Genomic DNA, 17,886 nt, shown 5'->3' with positions numbered 1-17,886 from the left:
TATTGCTCCATATCAAAGATAAAGTTATCCACCGCTTTCGAATCCCTCGCCCCATCGTAGGCACGAGGTGGGGGTGCCTTCACCTTATGGCTCCCCATAGATTTCCCGTCATTGCCCACCGCTTTCACGAGCGTGGCACAAGTGTTCTCTAACATCTCGACCTTTCGGTGCAGATGATTGATCTCTTCCTCCCGATCGTCGGGGATCGCACCACTGATCGCTTGGATGCGAATGTCTATCCCGTCTACCTTCGTCTCAAGGTCACAAACCGTCTTTTGCAACTCCTCGAGGCTCGCGGCCATCCGCATCACGATGTCCTCGAGTTTGGGAAGCTTGACGTCGATTGCGTCCTCTAAGGCATCCACTCGGTCCTCGATTGTTTCGCCCATTTTCTCGATCTCGATAAACAAATGCGGCTTGCGACGCCCGTCCAAGACCGGGCTCGATACCAAATGTCACGGTCCGCTACTTTTGCCGGACCGTGGCGCGCACCTTTGCCCCTTCTCTAGGCAAGATGCAAGCGACAAGGCTCTTCGTACTAGTGAGGGATCGCCCACTAGCACGATACTCGGGTCTCGGGGGTGTGTGTCGGGAATCCTAGTCACGATTATCAAGTCCGACACACGAAAGCAATAAAAGTAAGCAATACGATTATTGAAAGCAAGCAACAAGCAACAACAAGCTTTTGGATGAGAAGCGGTTTTTCATTGACTAGCACCTCTCAAAGAGGGAAATTTGATAGTTTGGTCCTGGTAGCAGGATACATTGAATTTGCAAGTTTAGTTCAGAATAGCGATATACCTATTTATGGAAACCTATTCTAAAACTACTAAGAAAATACTTACTACAAATGTACAAGGAAAATGAAATTACATAAGCATAAAATAAATCTAAGGGCTCAAGTGTGCGGATCGTCACACCTGGCGCACCTCCCCAATTCAGTTTAATCTTTAATTTGATGTTATCTTCAATTTACCCAAGGGTCCTTATATATATTATTTCTTGCTTGCTTCTTAGTAATTCTAGTTCGTTTTAGCTGGCAGGCCTAAAATTCTAAGCAACAATATGCAGCCAGTGAGTAACTCTTCGCTCGACAATATGCTCTGGTCGTCATATGACGATACTCCTTTCCTTAATTATATATGCTCAAGTGATTTGGCTTGCCACTAAAACGTGATTGGTATAGTTACATTCGTTCCAATTAGCATAGCAGTGTAGTACCTCAGTTTTTATATCTAGTTTAAAACTTAATATTTGATGTCTACATTAATTCGTAGATCATGTAGAGACAGTGCAAGCACATACAAAAAGTTGGAACGGTAACGAAAGCATTGATTATTTGTTTTTGTCTTTACATGTCCCTTCAACGTTTTTCATTGATTGTGTGGCGGTTAGACATGATTTTCGTACATCATGATACTACAACCGTTTCAGAGCATAGTACTATTGCTAAATAAAATCGTTGTATACAATACACACCCCACATTCAACTCTTGTCGTCGAGTAAGTAATTTAAGTTCGTAAATAATTTTCAGGGGTGGATTACAAGTTTGCAGTACAGAATATAGGTTCTCACATACAACATTGCTAATAACATTATTAATTGCTTAAATGCAAGCACAGAGAGCTAATCTGGATGAGGTATGTATTATTCCACCCACACCAATATAATGAAATTAATATCAAATGTTTATAAACTTCACTATAACAACTTCCATTGCTGAGCTTAGTAACGTGAGCTTGTGACCCAAGTGGGGGTATCAATGTCATGGAACATGGAGTTAGCTCGTTGGGTCGGGTCTTGGGCTGGCTATTTGCTGGCTTGCCCTATCTAAGTTGGGAGTTGATCCATGGGCTTTGAGCGAAGGCTTGGAGATCATGGATCCTAAAGTGGAGGGGAACTCGTGAGGCTGGTTTTACAGAGCAACACAACCTTCCTCTCCTGTCAGTAGGGGTGGGCACCGGACCGGACCGGTTGGACCGGAATTACCCACTATTGTGGGGTTCAGCCTATGGGGATCGGAGTTAGTACAGTGATGAGTATAGTTAAAGAATATTGCAAAATATTAGTATGTACTTGTGGCGAAATTAGGGCCATTCAGAACAGCTATGATCGGTGATCAAATGAAATTAAGGAACTTCTATAAAATTCTTTTTAACCTAAGATAAGTAAAATGTTACACTTATTAAGTTAAAAAGAGTATTAACACGAAGTATGTTTTAAATATTTTGAATATAAAAGTTCTCATCTTGTGAAAAATCGTGGGTCTAGATTAAAACAAATAAAATTATAATTATACATATAATGCACTCTCTCCAATCCGCTTGGTTTTCTAAATTTGTCGGACATATAAAAAATAATTTTACAGAAAAAAATTCGGGTTTAAGGTCGTTGGAATATGCGGTGAGGCTGGCAGTGACTCCTGCTTAGTATTCTACGAACCTGCTTTTTTGGGGTGAAACTTACATGATTCCAAATTCAAAAAATTACTTTCGATTCAATTCCAATGTACATAACAATACGCATCCCTTCCCCTAAAAAATGGAAAAACACATTATGCAAATGAATTTGTACATTGTGAATATGTGCATAAGATTTTTTTCTTTATTATTTAAAATAACCCATACTTGCAAAATAGTCGAGTAAACGGATGTTTATAGAAGCCCAGCAAAGGATACTTGACACGACCTTACTTGAACAGGATCTGTTCTATAGGCTCGTACCTCTGTATCCTTGAGATCTACAGAGGCAGGAAACAAAGTGTGGTTGATGAACCCATAGCCATGCGATCAGAGCGTGATTAACGGCTGCCATTGATCTTCGGACCAGTGGTTTGCTGTAGAGGATCGTTCCTCAGTCCACTCGTGGGATTGGGATGGTCGCATGGTTGTCTGACGCACTTCCCCCTTTTGTTCTTTTTTTTGTGTATACAAATTATGCGGAGTACATGTTCAAGTCACTCGGGTTTACGGACTTCGTATGCCAAAATGCAGCAGGCAAGTAGTAGACATACTGCGTACAGCTAAAAAAAATAAATGGAGTTCTTAACAATATGTTTGTTGTCAGTTCTTAACAATACGATCTAAGTTTGCGGGTTTGCAGCGAGTGACCATTAGTTATGGAGGTTTGAAAGAGTTTCGAGGTTAGAAAGGGAGTTTCAAAGATCTATATCTCTGCAAGTCACTAAATTTGCCTAGCAATGAAGATGGTGTTGTGTGTAAATTAAGTCCGTATGAAAAGGAAAATAAATTTGAGACCATGCATACTATATATAGCTTAGATGATTAGGATTCACGCAGGATCATTGCAATAAATTGATACGGAGTAGATAGAATAGAATTGAATGATAAAAGACAAGTCACAAGTGAACTGATTCCGTCCCACATCAAGCAGATAGTTCAAAGGAGAGGACTCGTCAGAATATATAAACCGCACCGGTCGTTTGTAATAGGCATACCTTTCTCGGCCTTTTGGCTAAGATCAAGTGTAGTATCTGTTCTTATCAGTTTAATATCTGATATGTGAGCCATTGGCTCACACGATATTAAATTTATTTTTTAAGAGAGGAGGCCCATCAAGGTAGCTTGCTGCCTGGGCCTTCATGCGTCGCTCGTGCGTTGCACTACTGCTTGGGCCTGGCGCACCTCTCCAATTCAGTTTAATCATTTATTTGATGTGTTATCCGTTGATCTGGAATTTATTCAATTAATATCCTGACTTGAGCTAGAATCTTTAGTCGTGTAAATGGGTTATTGATTATTTCACACAGCTGCACATTTGATAAAGAATTATGGATTTGTGTAATATATAATCACCTCTTCAAGTTACGTCAAGGATCCTCATATTATTTCTTACGGAGTACTTGCTTCTCCGTAATTTTAGTTCCTTTTAATCATCTTTGCCTTTTAGCGGGTAAGCCTAAAAATCTAAGCAACAATATGCAGAGAGTGAGTAACTATTCGCTCGACATGACATACTCCTTAGTTGACTGTATACGGTTTTTTCAAAATTTCCCTTAATTATACTGAAAAAAAGAATTCAGAAAGTCGATTTTAATCGTGTTTGTAGTAACCAAGTGCTTTGGCTTGCCACTAAAATGCAATTGTTATATATTGTTACATTTGTTCTAATTAGCATAGCAGTATAGTACCTCAGTTTTTATATCTAGTTTAAAACTTAAATATTTGATGTTTACATAAATTCCTAGATCATGTAGTAATTTGGATCATTTCTAGAATTAGCAAAAACATTTTATTTAAGTTAAGGCACAAGATATTTTGGTGATCGTTGGTCAGGTCCTAACTAAACACCCTCGAAAACTATTCAGTTTAGACTCTGTAATATAGTTGTCCAATTCTCACACTTGTATAATACTCATGACCACTAAACAATAATCGATTACACCCACGCTTAATCCACTTTTTTACATTTACTCCCACGTCAAAGTTTTTATTAAATTACACCCAAATTAATATCTCAGGTTATAATTTGTACCTAAAGCCATTTTCAGGTGAAAAAATTTATGAAGTGACGATTCATTTACTTCCCTTCTTTCACCCGTTTAACCTAATTTCATCAAAATATTTCCCCCAAAAAATTCCCCCAAAATTCCGCAATAATCCAAGTTAAACCTTAATTATTGATCGATTGTTCAACCATCACCATCTATCACTTTAGTAATTGATGTAAGTTGTCCTTCTATCTCTTATTTCGAATTTATTTGTAAGTTATTGTTTGATTTATGTTAATTTGGAAATGTCGTGAAATTGATTATTATTCATTGCTCTGAAATTGTTCATTGTTTTTTACCCTAATTTGTGGGTTTATAATTGCTGGCCATTGAATTAGGTTAAGATTGTTCATTGTTTTTTACCCTAATTTTTGGGTTTATATGTAATACCCGCCCTGTTTAAGGACCCCATGACCGACCGGTTGACCAGGGGAGACCCGTAGCAAGGGATATGAGAGAGGATAGGAGACCTGCGTATCGGTTTACTCGACCTTGTAGGGGATACTCGGCCGAGTAGTAGTAATACTCGACCGAGTATGGCTTACTCGGCCGAGTATGAAGATACTCGACCGAGTACTACGTATGTTAACGCGTTATTATAAAACGCGAAATCGTAAACCTTATTTCATTTTCGACGGTTCCCTTATCTTTCTAACCCTAATCTCTCTCTCTCCTACCTATCACCCACCTCTCTACACTCTCTCATCTAGCCTAGACACAAACCCAAGAAGGAGGAATGGTCCATGCTTGGAGTCTTCGAGTCGGGATGTCATCGTTGCCGACTTCGGTCCGCGTCGCAAGGTAAGTCGTTGTATGGTTGTTGCCTTTCAGTAGGTTTTTGGGGTAGTCTAGTAATAGGATATGGTTACTACTTGTAGGATTTGCCTTGGAGTCTTGCCTGACTAGTTGTTGGATGCACTTTTACGGATTAGCGATAAAATAGGGTTTCCCTACTCGGTTTACTGTTTAATTGATTTAAGATATGTGTTGTAATTGCTTGTACGATTGATATTGTGATTAATTGTTGTTGTTGGATTGGAGTTTGGTGTTGGTGTTGAGATGGTTGATGATGTTCGCGAGGTGCGCCCTCGGCTGAGTGGGGTCACTTGCGGGAGTGGCTTCACGCCCTAGTTTCGCCCTCTGTGGAACCCGTCACAGGAGTGGATGTGCACATTAATTAACAGGGTTATCGCTCGTTGATGAGCGGGGGCTTAGGTGGGCAAGGCTGCGGTCCCCCACTGGCAGGGCTACACACTTTAGTGTGTAGTCAGTTATGGGATGTGATTGGGAGCCGGAGGTGGACTGTGAATAGCTGTTTATCTTTATCTTACTTTGTCTTATCATGGGTGTATGCGTGTTGGGAGCCCCTTATGTCGGTTTTGGGTGAGAAGGCGCCCTCATCTCAGAATTCCGGCCTCAATCATGCTTGAGCCAGCCACCGTGGAAGGGTAGATGTGTAGGAGTGTCTCTATGCCAGTGTGTGTGTGTCAAGTATGTATGCATGTTTTAGCCTGAGTGGTAATGTGGTGTATATGGAATAAGTAAAATTTTGTATGCGCCTCTACTTTGATATTTTGGGTCCTAATTGCTTCAAAACACCGTCTATGTATGTTCTAAAACGGTTTTATGCTTGAAATCATCCATCTCATGCTACAAAATTTTTCTAGGGTTTACTCAAGTTTCAATTTTTGGTCACCTAGGTTGCCTTAGGATGTTCCTTGGGAGTTATTTGCTGATAGTTATGCTTTTCTTGGTTAGTATGACATGTATTTTGTGAGAAAAATCCGTCTTAAAACTTCATCTTAAAAGTGTATAATTCAAAGAAAACAGTCCTTACTATGGCGAATTTTTGGAAAATCCTTGTTGAATTCCTCTTTTTGCAGCATGCCGAATGCAAAAGCCCCAGCTAAGAAGCGGACTCGCGCCAATGTTCACTTGGAAACGGGTCAATCTAGCCAAGAACCCGTTGTTCCTCCGGTGGAGGACTATCCATCAGTAATCTTCTTTGACTTTAAGCAGCGGGCTGCTTTTGTGGCCTTGATGGGTCGGCCTATTAGGCCAACTCGTTGTGTAGACCCGGATATCTTGGAGACCTTGGGGGTTAAAGGGGATATCGTGCACATTTTCGAGATTTTGGGAATGGAGGGACTCTACCACCTACGCAAGAAGTCATACCCATATCTGACCTTGGAGTTTTTGAGCTCCTTTGTGTATGATGTTAAGGGGAAAACCGTTTCTTTCCGCCTCATGAACGAGGATCATAGCTTAACCCTTGACGAGTTTGCCAACCACCTTGGTTTAGAGACGGAGAAAGAGGGGTACATTAGTTACGTGGCAAAGAACAGTGGGGCACCCCACTACCTACCTTACCTGACCGGTCGCCCCGTTCCTAGTGCGAGTGCCATGTTGATCAACGATGTTCAGCATGTGTCACTCCGTATGTTCCTCAGGATGTTGACTTGCCTATTGTTTGGGAGGGAGGATGTGAGTAAGCTGAACTCTCACGAGGTCATGTTGTTGATGTCCTATCTTAACCTTCGCCGGGGGACTCCTTTTTACTATAGTGCTGTCGGGGTCGTATGCTCTAGTTTGGAACTCATGGCACGGTCTCCGAGCCGTCACCTTTCTTGTGGGGCTATAGTGACCCGCTTGGCTCAGAGGTTGACTGACTTTGAGGCTCCACCTTCGTTGGTACTGGGTTGTTTGAGTTCGTCCCTACGATGGATGCGAAGTACTGGTGTCATAACAGGTGGCTTAGGAAGTTGGAGGATAGGTCGTATGCGTGGCGAGTGAGGGGATCCATGTGGATGGTGCTCCCCGATCCCGAGCACCTACCCGTGGTTGACCATTTGGCAGAGTATGACCCGGAGAGTGAGGAACCGGAACCTGAGTCTCAGTTTTCCTTGATCGACCCCACCATCCTCCTAGACTTACCTGAGCCTGTCTCCGTGACGGAGAAGCAGCCGATCGCTCCTCCACCCCGTGAGCGCCGTAGAGGGAGAGCATCTAGGGTGGCTGAGGCTGAGATTGAGCCTTCTTTCTCTACACCGAGCTTTTACCCATCACAGTACTCGTCATATCCCACCGTCCACGACCCCAGGATGCACGTTAGTCACCTGACTGAGCGGATATCCACTACCTTGGTGCTCCGGAATATGCATGAGATAGCCTACAACCAGGGTATAGGGACAGAGTTGGCGCAACCGGTTTGGTGGAGAGGATCCGGGGTTGACACTGGAGTCTTCCATAGTTACGTAGTTGATTCCAACTTTTGGAGACCACCGGAGGAGACCGAGTTTGGCTGCCTCGCTTGACCGTGGGGAGCCAACTACGGCAACCAGTTGGATGAGGCAGGGAGATGGACCAGTGGTGGAGGTTATTCAGCTGGAGCTTATTAGGGAGCGGGCGCATATGGAGCAGGTACATCTGGCACCGGAGGAGGGTACGGATATTTGATTTTCGCTTTGTTTCCTAGACTTGTTTCTCGAGTTCGTTGTTGAGTATTTGCTACACTTTACCTTACTCTTTTATTTGGGATGTTGTAATTGGCCATAAGGCCTCTACTTTTTTTCCGTACTACGTTTGAGTCATTTGGATCGGGACTTTGAGTCGGTGTTAGACATCTTACTGTTTGCAGGACTAAAACTTTAGTGTTGTGTGTTTTAGGTGCCGAAAATCGCATTCAGCCCTTGAATATTCGGCCGAGTATCGCGTACTCGACCGAGTACTTCTTAATACTCGACCGAGTATACGGTTATTGCATCCCTCGTTGTTTGGTTATGTTGTAGGATCATATGGGTAGCTATTTTTTCCGGTACATGCATGCTTCAATACCTTAGCGTCGTGGTAAGACTTCATGTTATGGCCTTTGTTTACATGATAACGATATACGATCGAAATCTAAGATAAGACGGTAATAGTAATATAAGATCTGGAATGTGAGTGTTGGCGGTAATCAGTGTTGACTGAATGGCAATGGTGTCATCATGGTCCATATACATACTATTAGCATCTTTGGGTTATGTTGCATGTCTTGTCTCTTTAAATTGAATGAATAGGGCGGTTGTTTACATACATTATGGGAGTGTCGTACTTGTCTTGTAACATGATATATTTTCCATGATTGTTGCTTCCTTGCGTACTTATATGTTTGGTGGATGGGTAGAATGAACTTCGGGGACGAAGTTCCTTTTTGAAAGGGTAGATAACATCGCGGTAAAAGTTCTAACAAGTTCTATGCTTCATCTTCTTTTAACATTCAAGTTCTGAGTCGTCACGAACTTATGTAATACGTACGTACCTTTAAATTTAACTTTGCTACGTAATTAACTTGGTAGTTGTATACGGTAATAGTATAGTAATGTTGTGGTCGTCGAAGCTTTGTCAAGGATGGTTAAAACCTAATATCATATGTGTCTTAAACTTTTGTGTGTGTGTTCATTGTCGTGAAAGCGATAGGTCCTTCCGTAGGTGTGTTGTCCGTTGTGTTGGGGAAGTATGGGACGAACTTCGGGGACAAAGTTCCTTTTTAAAGGGGGAAAGACTGTTATACCCGCCCTGTTTAAGGACCCCTTGACCGACCGGTTGACCAGGGGAGACCCGTAGCAAGGGATATGAGAGAGGATAGGAGACCTGCGTATCAGTTTACTCGACCTAGTAGGGGATACTCGGCAGAGTAGTAGTAATACTCGACCGAGTATGGCTTACTCGGCCGAGTATGAAGATACTCGACCGAGTACTACGTCTGTTAATGCGTTATTATAAAACGCGAAATCGTAAACCTTATTTTATTTTCGACGGTTCCCTTATCTTTCTAACCCTAATCTCTCTCTCTCCTACCTATCACCCACCTCTCTACACTCTCTCATCTAGCCTAGACACAAACCCAAGAAGGAGGAATGGTCCATGCTTGGAGTCTTCGAGTCGGGATGTCATCGTTGCCGACTTCGGTCTGCGTCGCAAGGTAAGTCGTTGTATGGTTGTTGCCTTTCAGTAGGTTTTTGGGGTAGTCTAGTAATAGGATATGGTTACTACTTGTAGGATTCGCCTTGGAGTCTTGCCTGGCTAGTTGTTGGATGCACTTTTACGGATTAGCGATAAAATAGGGTTTCCCTACTCGATTTACTGTTTAATTAATTTAAGATATGTGTTGTAATTTCTTGTACGATTGATATTGTGATTAATTGTTGTTGTTGGATTGGAGTTTGGTGTTGGTGTTGAGATGGTTGATGATGTTCGCGAGGTGCGCCCTCGACTGAGTGGGGTAACTTGCGGGAGTGGCTTCACGCCCTAGTTTCGCCCTCTGTGGAACCCGTCACAGGAGTGGATGTGCACATTAATTAACAGGGTTATCGCTCGTTGATGAGCGGGGGCTTAGGTGGGCAAGGCTGCGGCCCCCCACTGGCAGGGCTACACACTTTAGTGTGTAGTCAGTTATGGGATGTGATTGGGAGCCGGAGGTGGACTGTGAACAGCTGTTTATCTTTATCTTACTTTGTCTTATCTTGATTGTCCAGTGATATGACCCCGTGTTGTGTTTTTAAAACTGTGGTGATCCATTTGGGGATGGTGAGTAGTTGGCTTAGCAGGTACAGCTAGTCCTGATGTTTGCGGGGCATGGAAAGGAATCGAGTCATCACGCTACCTGTAGATACCTCATTTCTGCACCTCCCGCAAACCACCCGGTGATGATTGGGCCGCATGTTTGGTACGCAAAACGATTTGTGACAGTTCGTAAGTTTATCATCAAGTAATCGCTCAAACATTTATGTCTACCTCTTAATTGTCATCTACGTGCCGATACGGTCGTTTTGGCAGTAATTAGAGTACATTTGGAGTCCGGGCCTAAAACCGTCTTCATTTTCTGACAACCATTAAAATGTCGAGTCGGAATGTTCTGGAATGTTCCGGATATTTCTATTCCATATTTTATAAATCTTTTAATCTTTGGTAAACAATTTCCCGTAATATTCACACAAATATTAAGGAAAACCAAATTATTCCGTTATTCCATAAACTAAACACGGAAATCTTTCTTCCGCAGGAGGAAACCACTTGGGAAAGGACGCAGCAGGTGCTGCGCCTCTTCCAAGAGACGCAGTGCATGCTGCGCCTCTTCCCAAGTCCTTTTCTACGTATTTTTCGTATCTTTTCGAGATTCACTTCCAAAGTCTCTCCGAAAACCCTACTTCCTCACGTGATTAGTATAAATAGAGACCTTCGGTCTCACATATTTCTCACGCGAGTGTCCGCCCTTCTCTTCTCCCTTTGCATTCTAGACCACGTTCTTACTTTTTGGCGTCTACGTGCTTGAACTTTCGACCACGTAAGCTCGGATCCTTCTGAGTACAAGCCTCGTTTCGCATGACCGACCAATTTGACCAACTCCACCATAATCAACTTTAATCAATCTGTTTTAATTCCTCTTACGAGGGCACTTTCGTCTACATTCGAGTCGAGCATCACTAAACGTTAACTTAGTTCATCTCGTTTCGTCAAACATGTAAGTCTGAGGGTGTAAATCTCTCTTTTATTTATTGTTCTTTATTTTTTGTAATCATATTGTAAGATTTATGTCGGAAATACAATTAAAACCGATTTATAAAACCCTTTGTTTAAAACCCTTTTTACGGATTATCAGAGGACAACCGTCGAGAAAGGACGCAGCAACTGCTGCGCCTCTTCGAAGGGACACAGTACCTGCTGCGCCTCTTCGTGAGGCTGCCGCAGTTCCTGCTTCCTTTCTTCTTCCTTCGTCTTTTGTCAATTCGTTTGTTTTTCTTTTGTTTTCAATCATTCGTTGTTTCTTTGACATGATTTAAACATGATAATTTGACATATAAATTGTTCATCATCATTAACATATAATTCATCTCTTAAGTTCCCGACTTAGATCCCAAGTAATTAATATTTGCGGGTTTTCGTCATTAAAGTCAAATCCGGGTTGTAGAAATTCGATTCATTCATGTTGAGTTTCTGGAATTCGACCTTTGATATATTCTCACCTGCTTATTATCATATCTATCGTTAGTCCATCGTTAATTCATCATATTTAACCTAATTAATTAGTTAGTTTGTTTAATTTGTAATTAACCTCATAAATCTTGTAAATAATTCGTAATAATTAGTTTTCATCCATGTTTATTGTTTTTATGACCTTAATCATATGTAAATAACCTGTTAATCACTTCCATCCGAGTAAATAATGTTAATCAATCATTAAAATCACCGACGAACATTAACGATTTGCAATTCCGGCTTCACAGCCAGAACTGAGCCAAGGAACAGACGCAGTAACTGTTGCGCCTCTTCCAAGGGACGCAGCTCTGCTGCGCCTGTTCCTGGTTGATTTCTGTCTCTGAACTCCCGTTTTGCCCTGACTTAGTTTATTAATTGCGTATTAATTAACTATTAATCGTATTATCACCTTAATTCATGTTCGTTAATTCATTCGTTTATTCTTTTCTCAAATTATCCGTTTTAAATATATTTTCGACATAAATCATTAACCCGTTGTAATTATTATTGTAATTTTTCTTTATTGTATTTATTATTGTATTCCTTTCATTGTATCACTTGTATGCCTTCACATGTAATTAATCTAACATTCACTTCGACCGCAATTTGTGTGCTAATTAATTGTTTACCGACTTTGTTAATTCTCACATGCTATGATTAATCTATTGGATGTTGCATTGCATGCATATAATCGACAATATATCAAGTATAGATGATTTTCCCTAATCATTAGTAGAGGCCGCTATCGAGGCGGGCGGGATTAGGTGTTCGATCAAAAGAGCTTCCTAATACGTACCCTCACCCCTTACTCCAGATCTCTGTGAACATTCATGTTCATTGGCATCCACGAGAGTCATTCTAGACATAGAATGCTAAGGGTAACGAGTTCTTGGTGTTCATGTCACTACTTTGTGTCTTGACATGGCACGAGGTATTCAAACGGTTTCCAATTTTCCACAATACATTGGTGGCGACTCCACAAATGCAAACGCTTGTTTCCCAAGCGCCCCCGTGGCCCATGTCCACAGTTTGGCGACTTCACCTGGACAATACACTTACGTGTAGCCAAAAGGGTGAAACTTGAACAAGGTTAGGGAATAGTTTGTACAAGACAATTGTCGGTTTTCATAACTCGGTCTTCCTAGATCGTTTATTCGGTCTTCCTAGGCCCAACCCAACCCATTCGACCAATCGTCCCGTCTAAACGGTCCTAATTCTTATTTGGGCCTAAGGATGGATAGCGATTGACGTCATCCATACCATGGTGCTTACTCTTGTTTGTGTCAAGGACTTTCACTACTTGAGGAAATGGACTAGGAATCGGCCTTACTCTTGTTTGGTACGAGCCTCTCCACAGACTTCGGGTTTGATTGTTCGGTATGGCAACCCACCCTTTAAGCCAAAACCCTTCTAAATGCACTCAGCATCCCGTTATAATGCCTGTATAAATGTTCGTACCATATGTGATCACCATTTCTAAACGCAATCATGACGATTTTTGTAAAATCAAAATCCCTTTTAAAATGTAAAAATTTCGAAACATGGTCCAAATTAGCGCAAAATAAGTCAAAACCCTGTCCATATGTCGAGTCAAACTTCGGGCCTAAAACCCATTTCAAAATCCGTGTAAAAAAACCGAAAAGATAAAAAGTCCAAAATAAAAAACGAAAAAAAAAAGGTCCAAAAAAAAAGAAAAGAAAAAAAGAAAACCAAAATATTTTCAAAGCATGTAAATGTGAATATGTAAATTCAATTGGGCTAAGTTTGAGTCAAAGTTCAAAGCGACTAGGTCCTAGTCGGAACTCTGTCAAGTCATAAACCCGTCTCTCTTTACATTTTGGGTCTTTTCAAGTTTCAAGTCAAATCCTAAGGCGTCACGCCGTCATTTTGGACTCCCTACCCCAACTCAATTAGGAGCTAAACATTTCCACACCTAGTCTCACACACTCGAGGCTAACACATCGAGTCATTCCCATGTCCGTTTCTCGAATTCTCCTAGTACACGTTCGGGACACACATACCCGAACCTCGAGGCAAGTCTGTCTTAAACCCGCGAATTAGAATTAACACGTGTCGCCAATCCTGCCAATCAAGTCAACCACATAAATGTCACTCCGTCAAAGTCAACACTCGAGTCTAAGGTTAAGGTCAAAACACCGTGAGTCCAAACACGAGAGGTCACTCACGACATTTCCTGGATTCACAAATCAAGAGTCTAGTCATCGCGTCTCGTTTTATGTCCTTTGTTTGTTGCTCTAGTATGCGTGATCCCATGTCAGATCAAGTTGTAACGCGCATCATTTTCTTCTCGGTGGGAATTCCGCAATTTCCAATGAAAGTGTTCAAGAACGTTTATCTGTCGACGTCAAGGGACTAAGTGCTGCAATCATTAAGCTTCAGGCCACCATCGAAGACTTGAGCGCTCGTGTCATCAATATGGAAAAGAAGATAGATATGATGAAACCTTTACCATCTTCTCATACTCCAAGGCCAGGGCATAGCTTCAACACAACTCACCCATCTAAGAAGGCCAATGAAGGAAATGGTGTTAACCTCTTGCAAACTCCACCCAGAAGGCCGGGACGAGCCCATAGGGAATTCTATGACCTCGGAACCACATATGAAGTAGCTCTACAAAGACTGATTTCCCAAGGAAAACTTCATCCAATTGGTCCAACCCCAGACCCTGAAGAGATATTCCCTAGATGGAAGGGCAATTCATATTGTCAGTACCATCAAGGTAGGGGACACGATACGGAGGTATGCTTTTGTCTAAAGCATATTATTCAGGATATGATCGAGGATGGCAAGCTTCTTGTGCCACCTTCCGCCAAGAAATCCAAGAAGACCGACCCTCTTGGGTCTAATATCATTAAACATGACCATGAAGACTCATTCCTAGACTGTTCTCACCTCCTCGCTCCTCATGATAGCGAAGAGATCAACGTGCTTGAAGTCGACAATATCCAAAATGGAATGCTCATGCTTTCCAAGGCCTTTGACAATAAATTTTCCAAAATAGAAGGAGCCATTGATACTCTAAACTCTCGGCTTTCCAACATGGAGAAACAGATTGCTGAAATGGGTAAGAAGCTTGATGCCCAACCTCTTAAGATGAAAAATGTCAAGACAAACCCTCAATTTGACAGTCTTAAGGAGAAAGTAACTAGTGAACGATCTATTCCTAACAACCCTCCAAGGTCATTTACAAAGGCTTCCGAAAATAAGGGCACACCTCCTAGGAAATTTACCAACATTGGTATTAGATACGCCGATGCCTTTCAGAGACTCATGGAACAACGAATGTTGAAGCCTATAGGACCTACGCCTAACCCAGAGAAGAAATCCAAATTCTGGGATGAGAATGCCTACTGCAAATAACATAGAGGCAAAGGGCATGATACAGAGAAATGTTACAAATTAAAAAACGTCAATCAGGATATGATCGAAAGCGGGAGGTTGTCCCTCTCAAACTTTAACCCACAAGGTAGCTTAGGCAATCCTCATGGATATACCACTTATCAGGAAACTTTTCTTGACTATTATCCTTTCAGTGTTCCCAATGATGAGGACGAGGTGCTCAAATGGGTGAATGCTCAAAGCCGGATGTCGAAGCCAGTTGCTGGAAAAGAAAATGTTCAAGCATGGGCCGAAGACTACGAGTCTAGGTCTAAGATCGCGTCAAAGTCCGAGTCCGAGTCCGAGTCTTAGGCTTTCTATCTCATATTTGTTCTAGTATCTTTCTCCATTTTCATTCCTAGTGATAACCTGGGGGGCTGTCCCACGAGTCACGTGTCTTCTCAAGTCTATGTTAAATACATTTATCATTCATTTCAATAAAAGTACACTTTTCAGTTCATATATTCTATCCTTTACCATTTCCTGTGACAACAAGAATTGGTTTGAGACATTTTAAAAACGAACGACAACACATTCCAAGTCGATATGAGTACACTTAGATGATGTTCCATTCTAAGTTGTAGAGGACCTGAAACTCCGTGTTCTTTTCTTACCTATTCCATGTCTGGCGATAGAAACCTCACTACAACCTTAGTTTAGGACGAGCCTATCTCTAGAGATTCTAGGACGAATCCAGACCATCTCCCTTGTTAACGATCCATGACGGAAGGCAAGCCCATTCCCCACAATAAACAACCCGTTTTACTAAAAACCAACCCATTTCACACCAAAGGTGCTAGTCTGACCCAAATCCGTGGTAGCAAGCAAGTCCAAGATGATACGAGCCATGATCAAAGACAAAGGCTCAATCAAGAGAAACTGAGGCCAATATCCAAGGCCACAATTATGACCATAATCCAAGACAAAAGAGTCAAAAGAAGAAGGCTCAATCAAACAAGTCAATAGCCAAAGACAATGTTATCCTAAAAAAAAAAACCGAATCAAAAATCTGAGCAAGAAGCCGAGATATATTCTAGACCAAGAATGTGAATCTGAATCGAGTTACAGTATAGAATCAAGACATCAATAAAGATGGTTAGCTAGCCACTCACTTAGCCTTTCACATTTCACACACCCTAAGTCCTTCTTGAGACCGTTACAGGGAGATAGTTAGAAATTTTGAGAATCCTCTCAAGCTCGTCAAGTATACCCATCCTTTAGGGCCAAGACATAGAAACTTGATCCCACGTAATTTTAACCTTCCTTTATGTGCTCAGGCTACATCAAGCCAAGAGACCCCATTTCCAAGCCACATTACAAGCCGTAACCCCATAAAGCCTTAACACCACAAAATCAAGCTCCAGAGATTTGTTCATCAAAGCCTCTTATGTCCAAGCTCCACATTCCAAATATCCAATCCAGTTTCACCTTGACCCAGACACGGAGTCTTCAATACTTTGCTGCCTAGGACGGGACATACCCCATATCATCCTTAGGGTCCACTAAGTGTGCTCACATGACAAGGAATTTTTTACAAACTTAATTATACCTCTTTGGTCTATGATCAAAGGGAGTTATCTCAAATCGATTCTTCGAGTCACCAAAGGAATATTACCCTTGTGACCCCTGCACTTTAAGGTCCTGACAACATTAGCTTAGGCACACACTTGAACTACGAGCATGGTTTGATTTCACCTCTTCAGGTGGATACGTAGGCAGTCCTTTCTTACACAAGAAGGATACAACCACAACACACAAACAAAATTAACCAAACCTCAGAACTACGATCTGGTTTGATTTCACTTCGCGTGAATACGTAGGCAGTCCTCAAGGACACGACCATCCCCACTTCCAACTTTCAATCTCAACCATCACAACCATCCCAACTTTCAACCTCAATTATCAACCATCCCAATTTTCAACCTTCCAACCTCAATTAACATCCCTTCCACAACCAACACCTCTATACCGGGGGCTCCTTATTGTCGCCCAGCCTCTTTTTTACCAAAGTCCAGAGTCATCTTCTCATCCTGGGGGCTTCTCTTCCAAGATGCCACCCTTCCTTTATTCCTCTAAGTCTAGCTAGTACTCGGTCCGGACAATGACAAAGGTCTTAGATCGATTCTCCAAGTTATCGTTCCTCAAGAGAGGTCTCTTTTACAGCAAACGGTGGTGAAAGAAGTCCTAGTAGACAGATGATACATGGCTCATGCCTTACCTTTATATGCCTTCATCATTCTTGCAATTATTATACCTTTGGAACCGATACGCATTGTCACCCACACTTGGCTAGGGGTTGCGCATACTTAAGCGAAGTCTGTCAAGGTCATCCCTGTGTCGCGTCAAATCTAAGTTGGTGTCGCGCCAGTCCAAGCTAAGTCTATATTTTCACGTCCGCATAAGGTCTACGTCGCGTCAGTCACGTGTCTAAAGCCCATTGAATATGCATAACGCATTACAAACGACAAACTTCTTTGAACAAGTTTTAAACAACTTTTATAAAGAAACAACTTTTGAAAACCTATGTGTTTCCTCATTCGAGGTCCATGTGATAATTGCTTACGTGCATATATTATATTGCATTCTTGTGTGGCTACTAACCATGCAGGTAAATAACATAAGCAGTACTTTATCAAGACTTCGCTTGCAACAACGAGCGGATTTTATCTGACGATGTTTCGACACACCTCAACAATCCCCCAGCAAGAGTTCACTGTTCTTCTCGAAATATGGAAATTCAACCACAATAATCACCCAACGAGAGTTTGCTTGAGGATAGAGACATGCAGATTCCCCAAAATCATCGTTTTATTCCCCAGTGAGAGTTTGCTTGAGGACAGAGACAGGCAGATACCCCCAGGCGATCCTTCATCCCTTTAGGTAACCCTTTTCAGGATAAACTTTCATATCTTTTAGGTAACCCTTTTCAGGATAAACCTTCATATCTTTTAGGTAACCC

At 41.8% G+C, this 17,886-nt stretch overlaps 2 non-coding genes across 2 annotated transcripts; both read left to right on the top strand.

Moving 5' to 3' along the window:
• Positions 1 to 2,684: 2,684 nt before the first annotated feature.
• Positions 2,685 to 2,902, top strand: LOC141654123 (small nucleolar RNA U3). Its single transcript, XR_012547694.1, has one exon. It is a non-coding gene; the product is annotated as a small nucleolar RNA U3 (small nucleolar RNA).
• Positions 2,903 to 3,454: 552 nt separating this feature from the next.
• Positions 3,455 to 3,650, top strand: LOC141654308 (U2 spliceosomal RNA). Its single transcript, XR_012547869.1, has one exon. It is a non-coding gene; the product is annotated as a U2 spliceosomal RNA (small nuclear RNA).
• The last annotated feature ends 14,236 nt before the right edge of the window (positions 3,651 to 17,886 follow it).

The sequence above is a fragment of the Silene latifolia genome, chromosome 4 (genome assembly GCF_048544455.1).
Source record: "Silene latifolia isolate original U9 population chromosome 4, ASM4854445v1, whole genome shotgun sequence".
NCBI lineage: Eukaryota > Viridiplantae > Streptophyta > Magnoliopsida > Caryophyllales > Caryophyllaceae > Silene > Silene latifolia.
The sequence above is the reverse complement of the archived record's forward strand: the minus strand, read 5'-3'. Positions and strand labels throughout refer to the sequence as shown.